The sequence below is a fragment of the Hylobates moloch genome, unplaced genomic scaffold (genome assembly GCF_009828535.3).
Source record: "Hylobates moloch isolate HMO894 unplaced genomic scaffold, HMol_V3 SCAFFOLD_22, whole genome shotgun sequence".
NCBI lineage: Eukaryota > Metazoa > Chordata > Mammalia > Primates > Hylobatidae > Hylobates > Hylobates moloch.
This window is the reverse complement of record NW_026652297.1, coordinates 18,450,678-18,463,176: the sequence shown is the minus strand read 5'-3', so window position 1 is coordinate 18,463,176 and position 12,499 is coordinate 18,450,678. Positions and strand designations below refer to the sequence as shown.

At 41.0% G+C, this 12,499-nt stretch overlaps 1 protein-coding gene across 2 annotated transcripts in view; it reads right to left on the bottom strand.

Moving 5' to 3' along the window:
* CPNE4 (copine 4) overlaps window positions 1–12,499 on the bottom strand; it is a 526,338-nt gene that overhangs the window by 493,541 nt on the left and 20,298 nt on the right. The gene's annotated exons all lie outside the window — the stretch shown is intronic.

Sequence of the window (12,499 nt, the reverse complement as noted above, 5' to 3'; positions counted from 1 at the left end):
TCCAGAGACTAAAGGGCTGAATTAAGGCCAAAATCCATATCCACTGAGTCCCTCCAAATTACAGTAGCTTTTTAAGCTTTGCTCAGTGTAATACATCATTTGACATTAATTCTGGTAACCAATATACAACCAAATTTCTTCTCCTAACTTCCCTAGATCAGCTGCTGCTGAGTAAGGGTTTTGTGTTTTTTTCCTATTTATGATCCTTTCCAAACACTTTTATTTTCCTTAACCAGGTTATGTTGTTCCCAGTGAGTTCCAGGCTCCTTTCCGAAGGATGATATCATCACAGACCCAGTAGCGCCAGCTAATAAAAATCTCTTAGGCTGCCAATCTTATCATCACCTCTGGCACCCACACCCACTATTGTGATAGCCCCCATGTCTGCTTACTTGATTCCTCTTATATGCCCCATTTATCATCTCAATACTACACCATGGCATTCAGAATAATAAAGGTCAAAGACCAATTGCTGCAGAGATGGAGATATTAAATTAAACCCATGTCTTGGCAGAAAGCCTCAGAGCAAGAAAAGGCCAGTGACAGGAACTAAGGCTCTCATTAATGTGTTGCTGACTTGTCACTTTTATGAAACTCTTGTAAGGAGTTGAACTCTGATTTCAAGAATACAAGGCAGTGAAGTTCCAGAGGATTTTATGTAATTTTTCTTGCCACATCTTACTCAAATACATTTCTTCTTTTTTCCCAAGTTTATCCAAAAAGATAGCACTAAAAGAATGTGGAGAATGACAAGAAAGTCTTTATTAAGCATTTGTCTGCCTGAAGCATTGACACTTGTCCTCAGGAAGCTTGCAGTTCGTGAAAATATGACACAGGATTTATGTGAGGAGGCATGTTTCTGTTACATCTGCATCTGCAGAAAATCAGTTGACAGTGTCCATTTGGACATTTCTGTTCTTGGTATCAAAAACAAAAACAAAAAACCCATGAGTCAATTCCTTTAAGAGTTATTTACATATCAAAGTGCATATTTAAACAAGTATCCTTTGTAATAAGTAAAAATTTAAATAGAAGAATGCATCAAAAAGCCAAGCTTTGCCAAGCCTATCCCTTCTGATAGGCTGATGATCCCAATGACGACAACAGCTGTCAGTTAAGTCCTTACTACTGAAAGTGTGGTCCTTAGATCAGCAGCCTCAGCATTACCTGGAACCTGACTAGAAATGCAGAATCTCAGGCCCCATTCCAGACCTACTGAGTCAGAATTTGCATTTTAAGAAGATCTCCAGATGATTCACATGCACTTTAGGGTACAAGAAAAACAGAGTTAAATGAATTAACTGTGAGTTCTGAATGAAACACATTGTCACAGACACAATCTGCTTGTTTACTCATCATTGGCAGATATAAGCTGATATGGCTTGCGTATGCATTGAATGTACACACTACATTCATATGCATGTGAATTGACATGGATGACCTAGACGACATCATGGTTGCCTCTATAGGGAAACTATGAAGTTAAGGGGATAAGTGAGGGAGGACAGGGTTATTTGTCACCGAGAGCAACTCCTCAGCCTAGTTTAGATGATGCTCTCTTTTCGGAGAGACTTTAAGCTGTAGATCTAATCAGCTTTTCCACAAAGCCCCCACCAGCCTACTCACCTTCTGCTGACCCCAGAACCTTGCCTAGATAATTTATTCCTGAGGAGCAGTCTAGTAGACCTCTGATGTCCTTCCTCTCATGATTCAGACAGCAGGTGTGTGATGCCCTTGACAGCTGAGGGCCGTTCTCTCTCTACTGCTTCTATGAAAAGCCATCTTCACCACTTGTTTCTGGGTAACAGACCTTCTGCTCACTCTGGCTCTACAATGGGTGAGCAGTCAGTGGGAATAAGACCTCAACAAGCACACTGTCCTTTAATTATATTACACAAACCATCATAATGCCATCTTTTTAGTATGCTTCCTGAGAAGCAAATGATTAAATTAAAATTCAGCTAATGTCTCTCTTCTTCATCCAAGTTTATTGGGATCTGGGAAAATAAAAAGTTACTTGATAGGAGGGAGCAATATAGATCCTGATTAAAAAGACAACGCTGCTGACAGCTAGGGGCCATGGAAGCTGAGATGCTGAAACTTGCCAGCATCAGCATTTTAATTGCAAGATGGCATTCATCAGAAGATGCCCCCAAATTAACTAACCTGAAAGAGTAGAAGGGGAGAGCAATGCAGGGGCTGGCTGACCCTGATTAAATTGGATTTCATGATGGAAATGATGATCTCCTCCTGTCTGAATGGCATCTCCCTCCTATCCTGCTCTCTACACCCTTCTGTCAGCATTGTCTCCAAGTTCTGAATGGCTTCAAAAAGACAACAAAGCAGGCAGGTAATCTAAAATGAGCATCATTTAATTCTCTTCGGTGAAAATTACAAAAAATTAGATACTTTAAAAAATCCATTCTGTATCTATGTCTATATAAAATGTATCTTCTGATTATAACACATCTAAGCAAAACAAAAGTGCATTTTTCAGTATATTTTTTGAATTTAGGAAAGCATATAGAGAAGAAAATCAAGATAACCCTTAGGCTCAGAGATAACTGATATTAATATTTTGGTGTATTAATTTCCAGTATAGGATGCACGTATGTCTGCATATGTGTGTATGTATGTGTGGAGAGACAGAGACAGAAAGATGCAGACAACAATTTTCAGAAAGACAGAGAAATTTGGGATCATAATGGATATAGTTTTAAATTCTGCTAAGTTTACTTAGCATTGTATTGTGAAGATTTTAACAATCTGATGAAAACGGTTTTCATACTGACATTAAAAAAAAGTAAGAACTCAAGTTAAGCCAGTCTATGAAACAGTATTAAGAAGGAAAATGAAACAATTTCCTGAACTAAAACATTCCTGATGGTTTACAGGAAATATGTTACCCGTAAAAAAGTACAGCTACTGGTATAACCAACATCTAGAAATTTCAAATAGCCAGAGTTGGACATGAGCCACTATGGTTAAGCATTTGGAAATGAATGTAATAGCACATTCCCAGTGGAACTGCAAGACCATGAAGCTATTCTGAAGAAATCTCGTGGTAGTATAGCCATTACCTCAAATCCTTTCTATGACTCAGAGGTAGAAAAAAAAATAAAGAACCAACACCAGTAGAATAGAGTCTTTTGGAGCTCACTTACATCCATTTTTCTCTCCTTCTGGGCACAAAAGATAATTTCTCTTTTCCACCTTCTTAGTGGACTACTGGGGCCATGTGACTAGTTTCGGCCAATAAGATGTGACCAGAACTGATACGTGGCTCTTCAATGACAGGTGCAAAACAGAATCAGCACCCAGTTGCTCTCTGTGGTGACTATGAAGAAAGCCTTGTTTTGAAATGGCAAAGCCAAAGATCAAGGCAGTCTCTTGAACCACTGATACTGGAGGACAATTGCCCTGGAGAGCCACTCAATTGTATTAAGCCACTGGGATTATCTGTCAAGTTAGCATGACCTATCCTATCCTAATAGTCACCAAAAAACAACACAACAATGAATGTGCCATTTTTACATATATATATGCATATATATGTATGTATTTCTATCATATATATATAATAGCTATAGGCTACTATACTTTACAAAAGGAAGACTACAATCTACTAACACATCCTTTTTCTCTATCTGTTCACCTGATTATACAGGATTGGTCAACATGTGTGAAGGGACCAAAAGCACAGATTAGGGAGGGGAGAATTCAGGACCAGTTAACATTCATCTATTCAAGTGTTTACTAAGGACCTACCACAGGGAAACCACTTTGCGGGGGGTTTTCAGAATAAGGAAATTATAGTCATTCCCCAGTATTTTCAGGAGATTGGTTCCAGGACCCCCACATATACCCAAATCCACACATACCCAAGTTTCCCAGTGGGTCCTCTAGAACCCACGTATAAAAAAGCCCTCCAAATATGCAGGTTTTGCATCCTGCATTTAATTGAAAAAAAAAATCCACTTCTAAAAGCCCTCACAGTTCAAACCCATATGTTCAAGGGTGAATTGTAATAAGAAACAGTCCTTGCCTCCTGGAAGTTTGAAGTCTAACAGAGAAAACAAAACATACTACTACAAAGATTAGGGTACTTTTAACAGCCATATGACCCTGGGGGGTCATTGACATCTCTGAGCTTCAGCATCATCAGCTGTCAAATGGGGAGGAAAACAGCATCTTCCTTGCTGCAGTTCTGTGAAAATATAACATCCAGTACATCGTCTGACAAAGAGTAATTACTCACTGATCTCAACCTATTGTTGTTGTTTTATTTACCTGCAGGGAATATTACCATTACTAACACAGAACTTGTTCCTCCTTCTATTTAAGGAAAGTGGCCCCTCGCTGACTGTCAAAATGTATGATATCATGGAAAAAGCATGGCTATGCAGGAGTCAGTCCAGAGATGAAGAACCTGGACACACCATCATGGGCCATAGGACTTCTGAAGAGTTCAGTTTCCTCATCAATGAAATTGAGATAATAATTTCTTCCTCTTAGGGTCATTGGGAAGAAATCAAGCATATAACTCGAAAATATAAATCTTTCTTACTCCTTCCCCACTTGCCTTAAGAAAAATGAACAGCATAGAAGAAGCAAAGCCTGTTTACAGCTTAGGCTCTATGTATCTACAGACTGTGACATTTTGAGAGAAGTTTACAGCATAACAAGCAAGATGTTTCCAAATCAGGTCTGCTGCATTCCTCTTCCAAAATCATATAACTCGAAATCCTCTGTTGCCTGAAACTTTAAAATTGTGTTCATTGTTATCCACAATATTTCTTTAACCTGACATAAACCTTTCTTTCAATTTTTTTTTGTTCTCTGGGCTGAGCTGTTGTGTTAAAAAGTTGATTGAGAAATAAATTGCCTTGAGAAGCAATGAGCAATCAGAAGTAACTGGATTTCCAAGGTCACAATGGGGCACAACGTGCCCAGACCGCAAAGGGGCAGTGTGGAGCAGGACTTGTTATTTCACAATCAACTAGATGTGAGAAGACACCAACCTGACATTGTATTATCTCATTTGCTGCTGATTCGAGAATGGAATGATATCAAAAATGAGTTCTAAAAGAAACAGCATATCAGAGTTGGATGTAATTCCCCTGCTGAGAAGCTGAGCCTCTGCTATTATAAAAGCTCCTACAATGACAGCTGCTCATTTCTGCTGGTCCAGGGCTGTTATCCTTTATTTTTTGTTAATGGTGACTGTGATGTGCTCGGCACCGCTACCAGGTGGATTTTTCCAGAATGTATGATCCATTCTTCTCTTGAAGAAACGAGGAAGAAGAGCTAAGAGTATGATGTTGTTCTAGTAACAGAAAACAGGGCAAGGGTCTTACAGAGTTCATGACTTGAAGCCTAAAATCTGGAAAAGTAATCATTTCCCTGTCTTCACTTCTTTTAGACCCCAGAAACCTAAGCATTTGGTTCAAAGATGAGACGTGACTCAAATTATCAAGTTTAATCTTCAAGGGACTGTTTTCTCCTATTCTCTAAGCAGCAACTCTGGAGTCTGATATGTGTGCATGCCAATTAAGAGTACTCCCACTGACTCACTTTATGAAACTCACTGAATCCCCAACTCCATGCTTGCAAAATGAAGAAAACACAACGTAAGTATTAAATTGTTGGAAGTATTAAATGAGACGCGTGTGTGAAATGTTTGACAGAGTTGCTGCACATGCAAGTTGCACATTGACTATCTCCACAATTTAAATGGTATGCCTTGGAGTTGTGCAATGTGAAACCTGCACAACCATACACAGCAGCCCTTTTTTTTCCATTCAACAGTTCATTCATTAAAACATTCACATACTATGTTTCCAAGCACTGTATTCAACTTTCCTTAGTAAGCCTTAATGAATTATTCATCATAAATTTATTCTAAAACAATTCTTGGATTGCCATGACACCTGTCATGATTTTCTATTTTCTGTCCTACAGTCACTTGCTCATGTGTCACTTACCCAGCACACCCACCATCATTGCCATATTCCAGGGTTTCTGTTCATCACTGCACCCGTCTTCCCTAAGCAATCAGCACAGAGTGTGGCACAAAGTTGGTTCACAATGGATACCTCCAATTTGAATGGCACATTTCTTTGTTGGAGGCGTGGCTGGAATACATTGTGCATGTAACCTCCTGGAAAGCAGGGGGTTTTGTGTCTGTTTTCACTGTGGAATTCCCAGTCCCTAGATCAGTGTCTGGTACACAGTAGGTGCTAATAAATGTGGAATGAATGAAAAGCTGGAGTCTTGAAGATGTTATATGGGAATAATTCAGTTTCTTGGAATATGACTTATTATTTCTTATTGAATGAGGATTTAATGAAGGTATACAAAATGAAAAAAATACCCACACCCAGTCTCAAGAGTGAAACGGAGTAAATATTAGGTTCAACAACCTAACTATTGAAGAGTAATCTAAAAATATCAATTCTAGAGCAGACTTTGTATCTGTTTTATTTAAGGTTCATAAGAAGATACTGTGTTGATAAAAATAATATCATTTATCAAGTACCTTCCATGTTTTGCAACTTCTAATACATTACTTCTAACCTTAATCACAATGCCCTAATATAGCTATTATTGCTATTTTAAGGACAAGGAAACAAGCTCAGAGACCTTAAGCAACTCATGCATGTTTTACACGCAGGAAGTGACTGAGCTGGAATTTAAACAGGCTCATCTGGCCAGAAGCCCCATGATCTTTCCATATGAAGAAAAGAGTATATGTGCACATTTGTGCACATGGGCATGAATGTGCACAAATGTGTACATTTCACACTGTCAGCTATGGGTTCAGTCAGATATGCCCACAATCCTTTTATGAAGAAGAGCTCCCTAAACTTCTAATGATTTTTTCCTGGTGGTTTTATTTAGCTCCAAAAACTTATGTTTTTTTCTTTAAAAATCCCATAAAAATATTCATTATCAATACATCATCTTGATGATATTACTCAAGAAGGAGATGTCTCACTCTAAGCATTATTATAAAAATTCACAGGCAGTCCACTTTTCTAGAAAAATATGCCAATGATCCTTCTAGCCTTTTGCATCCTGGGATTATTAAACCAGGCTGCTGAGCAGCCTCGACACCTGCTCTGTGACCAATGGTCCAGGCTGTTTATTTTGGCCTAGAACTCTCAAAATTGATGGGCTCTGCCCTCAGGAGGGAGGGTGTGCACACAGAATGCAGTGGGTCACTGAGGAGCTGCCCACATTCTCTTACCTAATAGAAGGTGGACTTCAGCAGAATGCCTGTCTGGAGTCAGAGGTAAGAGCTGGCACTGGGTCACATGGCTGCTCTGTCTCTCTCTGTGGCAGATGTCAGGGTCTTCAGGGTGTTTTATTACAAAATGCAATAGCTTCAAGGCACTAGCTCTCTTTCCCACAAAGCCTTAGTCTATGTGGAGTCAAGATCCCTGAGGAACCTCTGCTCCTGGGGGAGGAGAGGTCCTGTTCTATAAGCCTCCAGAGCTCATCACAGCCTGTCCCCATACCTCCATGCTTGTTCGACACCCAGCATGGTTTTCAGAGGCCATGTTGATGCCATATGTTCATACCACTGAAGCATTTTACTGCCTAAGAAGAGGCACTTAGCACAGGGAAGAGCACATTGTTTTCATAGCTGGTTGGCTCTTAATACTTCCCCAGGAGGCTCCAGGCTCAAAGAGAGGGTGTCTGAGAAATTTGGGAAGATGCCAGCAAGATGAAGGTTTTCAGTGACACACTCCAGGATGTCAGTCAGGCAGGGAGAATGACCCAAGTCATTCATAACAGAATTTTTGTACGAAAGAGGAGAAAAAGAAGAGCCAGTGGAAAAAAATTATGTATGCAGAGATTTCTTCTTTAATGGCAGGTAAACATTTAGTTACGTAAGTAACTCTCACTTATTCAGGACTAATTTTGCCCCCTGGGGGTATTTGGCAAAGCCTGGAGATATTTTAAGTTGTTAACAACTGAGTTGGGAAAAGATGGGGAAGCTGCTATTAGGACCAAGTAAGTAAAGGTCAGGGATGTCACTAAACTTCTTATAATGCACAGGATAGCCACAACAAATGATTCTAGGGCCCAAAATGTCAATCGTGCTGAAGTTGAGAACCCTTGGGTTATGTTAAATCTAAACAGATAAGGAAGTGCTCTCTTTGCCAGCAGCCTCATTGCACTAGCAATTAAATTAGCCACACTCAAGATAGTATAGGGAGGCATGGGGCGCGGCTTTGAAAAGTACTATCACCTGGATATAAGTTCCGAGTTTAAATCTTAGGTGCAGAACTTTCTAGCTCTATGGCCTTGGGCAGATTGCCTAACTTCAGTGAATCGCAGTTTCCTCTTTGGCCAAATGTAGACAGAACCAGCTACACCTAACCTGGCATGAAGTTTAAATTACATGGGATGACAAGAAAGCATTTGGAACCCTCTCTACACACAGCTGCAAATAACTAAGCACTGATTATTATGGCCCAACAAAGTGGGAGGAAAAAAGAACAAAACAAGGTTTTTAAGAGAAATCTACCAAATGCTTCAGTAATCTGAGGAAATTTTAGCTTGAGTTTGACAGAAATCTCAAGAATGCTCAGAGCCGTGGCCTCTTTCTTTAGAGGGTTCCTTGACTCCTGCAGTGTGAGCCTCACCATCTTGTACTCACAGCTCACAGGGCACCTAATTGACATTTATGATTGTTGCTTTGCTCAGCCCGGGTATCTGGACACTTTTGTGTCCAGGTCCCCATTTTCAGTGGCCAGGCATAACCCTAGTGATGGTCTGGTCAGGGAGAAAAGATTGTCGATACATGATACTTAGGCAAATGTTCTCACAGTGCATGTAGTCAGAGGTGCCATGACTCTCTTCATTGCTCCAAAGCTGAGCAAAATCAGGCCAGACATAGCCATATCTGCCTTTGGTCTGACACCCCTCCTCCCACTTCATAGCCAATATCTGCCTTAATAGTGTTACCTCTAGTTGTTAGAGTCCTGTCCTTAGGGGAACTCAAGAGCTCCCTTTTTTCCAAGCCCCAAGAACTTCCTGGCACATGGCTTTTCCTGATAGCTTCAAAGGCACCCCTGTAGGGGAGCACCACAGAGCATGAAGAGAGCTGCTTACCCAACCTGCACAGACTGTCTCAAAGGACCTCCAAATTAAAGCTCCAAGGCTAGAAAATAGCTTGGAAACCATCTCCTCCATTTTTCTTAGCTGGTGAAACTGAAGCTCAGAAACGGGAAGGGATAGGCCTGCTGCTAGCCCATAGGGCGACTTTGTGCAAATTGGCAAAGTCGCCCTACATGGATGGAGGCACTCCTGAGCCACAGTGAACAGCCTGCTGAGTAGAAGAGTCCCAGAGCTCAGGCCCACAGATAGATCCCCTTGTGCTTTAGAAAGAGGTTTGCTCAAAATCACAAAAACAGGTTGGCAGAGAACTGGAATCAGATTGACAACCTCTTTGTACAGACAGGATTAACTACATATGGAAAACAAGTAGCTCCTGAGCTCTTGCACAGGATTCCTTGTAAAAAAGCTTGGATTTCACACTCCATTGCTAAGTTTTCCTTGTGGCCCTTTTATTGATGGAAAGGGAATGTCAAACAATTGCCACATGTACATTCCTTAGAGACATTTCACACATAGCTGGTGGCCCAGAAAAACCTAGTACCTGCAAAGAAATGAGGAGGCCCTGGTAGCTGGGGAAGGGGAAACCCTAATCGCCTAGTTCAGAATCATCATTTAAGAAAGCAAAGTCAAATCCCAAAGGACAGTTTTGTTCTGAAATTGTAAACAGCCAGCATAGAATAGCTATAAGAGAATGGGACCTCATTTCAAAGCAACTCATAACATTTTTCACCACTGTAATACTGCATATGACTTCTGTGATGAAATCCTATTATGAGGGACAATTTCAATTGGGATTAGAAGAAACATATACCACAGCTTAAGCAACAGGAGCCTGTGTCAAAAGTGTTCCAGTTAACACATCATCCCCTTTGTTCTACAGGCAACCTTATTACTCTCATCTTATCCTGTCATATTCTGAATTTCCCTTTCTGTAGAACCTTGGTGATTTCTGCCCCCTGTATTGCCTTGGGAAGACTTCTTTCTGTTCCTTTATGGGACTGGCATGTCTAATCTTTAGGTCACAGGTCAGCAAACCTTTTCTATAAAGGGACAGATAGTACATTTTTTAGGCTTTGGGGCCCATATGGTCCCAGTCACAACTATTCAATTTTGCTATTGTAGCACAAAAGCAGCCACAGGCAATATATAAAGTCATGGGTCTATACCCTTGTATTCCAATAAAGCTTTCTTTTGCTTTTTCTTTTGTTTTTTTTTTTTTAGACAGTCTTGCTCTGTCGCCCAGGTTCGAGTTCAGTGGTGCGATCTCCTCTCACTGCAATCTCTGCCTCCCAGGTTTAGGAGATTCTCCTGCCTCAAACTCCTGAGTAGCTAGGATTACAGGCATGTGTCACGATGCCGGGCTAATTTTTGTAATTTTAGTAGAGACGGGGTTTCACCATGTTGGCCAGGTTGGTCTCAAACTCCTGGCTTCAAGTGATCTGACCACCTTGGCCTCCCAAAGTGCTAGGATTACAGGTGTGAGCCACTGCACCCAGCTAGCCTTCTTTATAAAAAGGTGGTACTATATTTGGCTCCTTGGTCACAGTGTGCTGATCCTTGCTCTAGGTGGTACTGGCAGTGGTTGGGCAGAACCTGAGCTCAACTTATAGACACAAGCTGTGAAAGCCACCAAGAGGCTCCTGGGCAAATAGAAATTAGCAGGTAAGATGGCAATGGTGGGAAGTCCTTCCTCTAATTCTATCCTTGACATCATTAAGCTGACAAGAAAATTAAACTGAGAAGACTGATGTAATGCAGTAAGAAAAGGGTCTTACCTGGAGCATGGATGCTTCATTCTAAGATATATCCGAACACTAGCTTCCATGGTATCTGTCTGAGTACTATGACATTAATAAACCAAGAGTCTGCTAGTCAGGTGGTCTCCTTTACATTTCTTCAGGATACTAAAAAGACAACCACCAAAGAGAACGTCCTAATAACAGCGGCATATTTAAGAATTCATGTATCTTGGCTGGGCACAGTGGCTCATGCCTGTAATCCCAGCACTTTGGGGGGCTGAGGCGGGTGGATCAGCTGAGATCAGGAGTTCGAGACCAGCCTGGCCAACATGGTGAAACCCCATCTCTACTAAAAATACAAAAATTAGCCAGACATAGGGGTGGATGCCTGTAATCCCAGCTACTCAGGAGGCTGAGGCAGGAGAATTACTTGGACCCCAGAGGCGGAGGTTGCAGTGAACCAAGATCAGGCCATTGCACTCCAGCCTGGGTGACAGAGCAAGACTCCTTCTCAAAAATAAAAAATAAAAAGAATTCATGTATCTTGTATTTATTTAGGCAATTGCATTGAGTTATACCTGAATAACCAGAAGTTTTATTTTGTTTTTGCTGCTGTTGTTGTTTTTAGGTGTAAATAAAACACAGGGAGGATTTCTCAGAGGGCTAGGGTCTCAAAGACATTACATTGACTACATGCTTTACCCTTTATTGGGAAACAGGAAACCTCTGCTCATCCATAACCAACAGACAGCAGCAGGAAGACGTGATGATATATCTTCAGACATCACAACTCTTCATTTGCTAATTATCAGAGCCCAAGGTCAACTTTTTTTCATAATTAAAAAATGTTCAGTTCCCCAGATTAGACCATAATTCCTCCAAAGATCGCATTTTATACTTCTTCGCATTATTATACCCTTGCCTAGTATTTTAGAATAATATAATAATTGCTAACATTTTGGGAATAATTATTCAGTGCCAGGCACTATTCAAAATGTTTTAAGTCCCTTCTCATTTAATAACCTCACAACAACCTATGAGTTGGAAACTAGTATTATTATTATTCCATATTGACGAATAGTGGCACTGGGACACAGGCAGTTTATATAACTTGCCCAAGACAATGCAGCTAGAGGTGGTGGATCCTAGATTTGCACTCAGGCATCCCAGCCCAAGAGCCTGTGGTCCTAACTTCTGTATAATGCTGCTAACAATAATGCAACCAATATAGGTGATCAATAAGTATTTGGGGTTGTCAGTAGTGACTCTGAGAGGAGGGGAAAAGAACAAAGTCTGAGTTGAAGCTCAGCCAAATTGTGCATAATTATCAGTAAACTCGTCCTGCTCCACTCTCCCATGATGCAGAGAATGCTACCCTTTTTTGAGGGCTCCTAAAGGGAGCTGAGCTCTAAGAATGGCAGCTGCCAGTGAAGAGCCTTGGAAGACATCTCTGCAGCTCTGTAAAGAAAGCCCCTCCTTCAATAGCTGCAGGCTGGAAGGCCCTGGGAATATGCCTACAGCCAGGAATGGTGCACCCTCTCAGAGCCTTCCCTAAGGGGACATGGGTAGAACAAATGGTCCCTGGGCCAGCCTACTCCTCCCTACCAATGCTCCTCCCACCCCCACTCTTC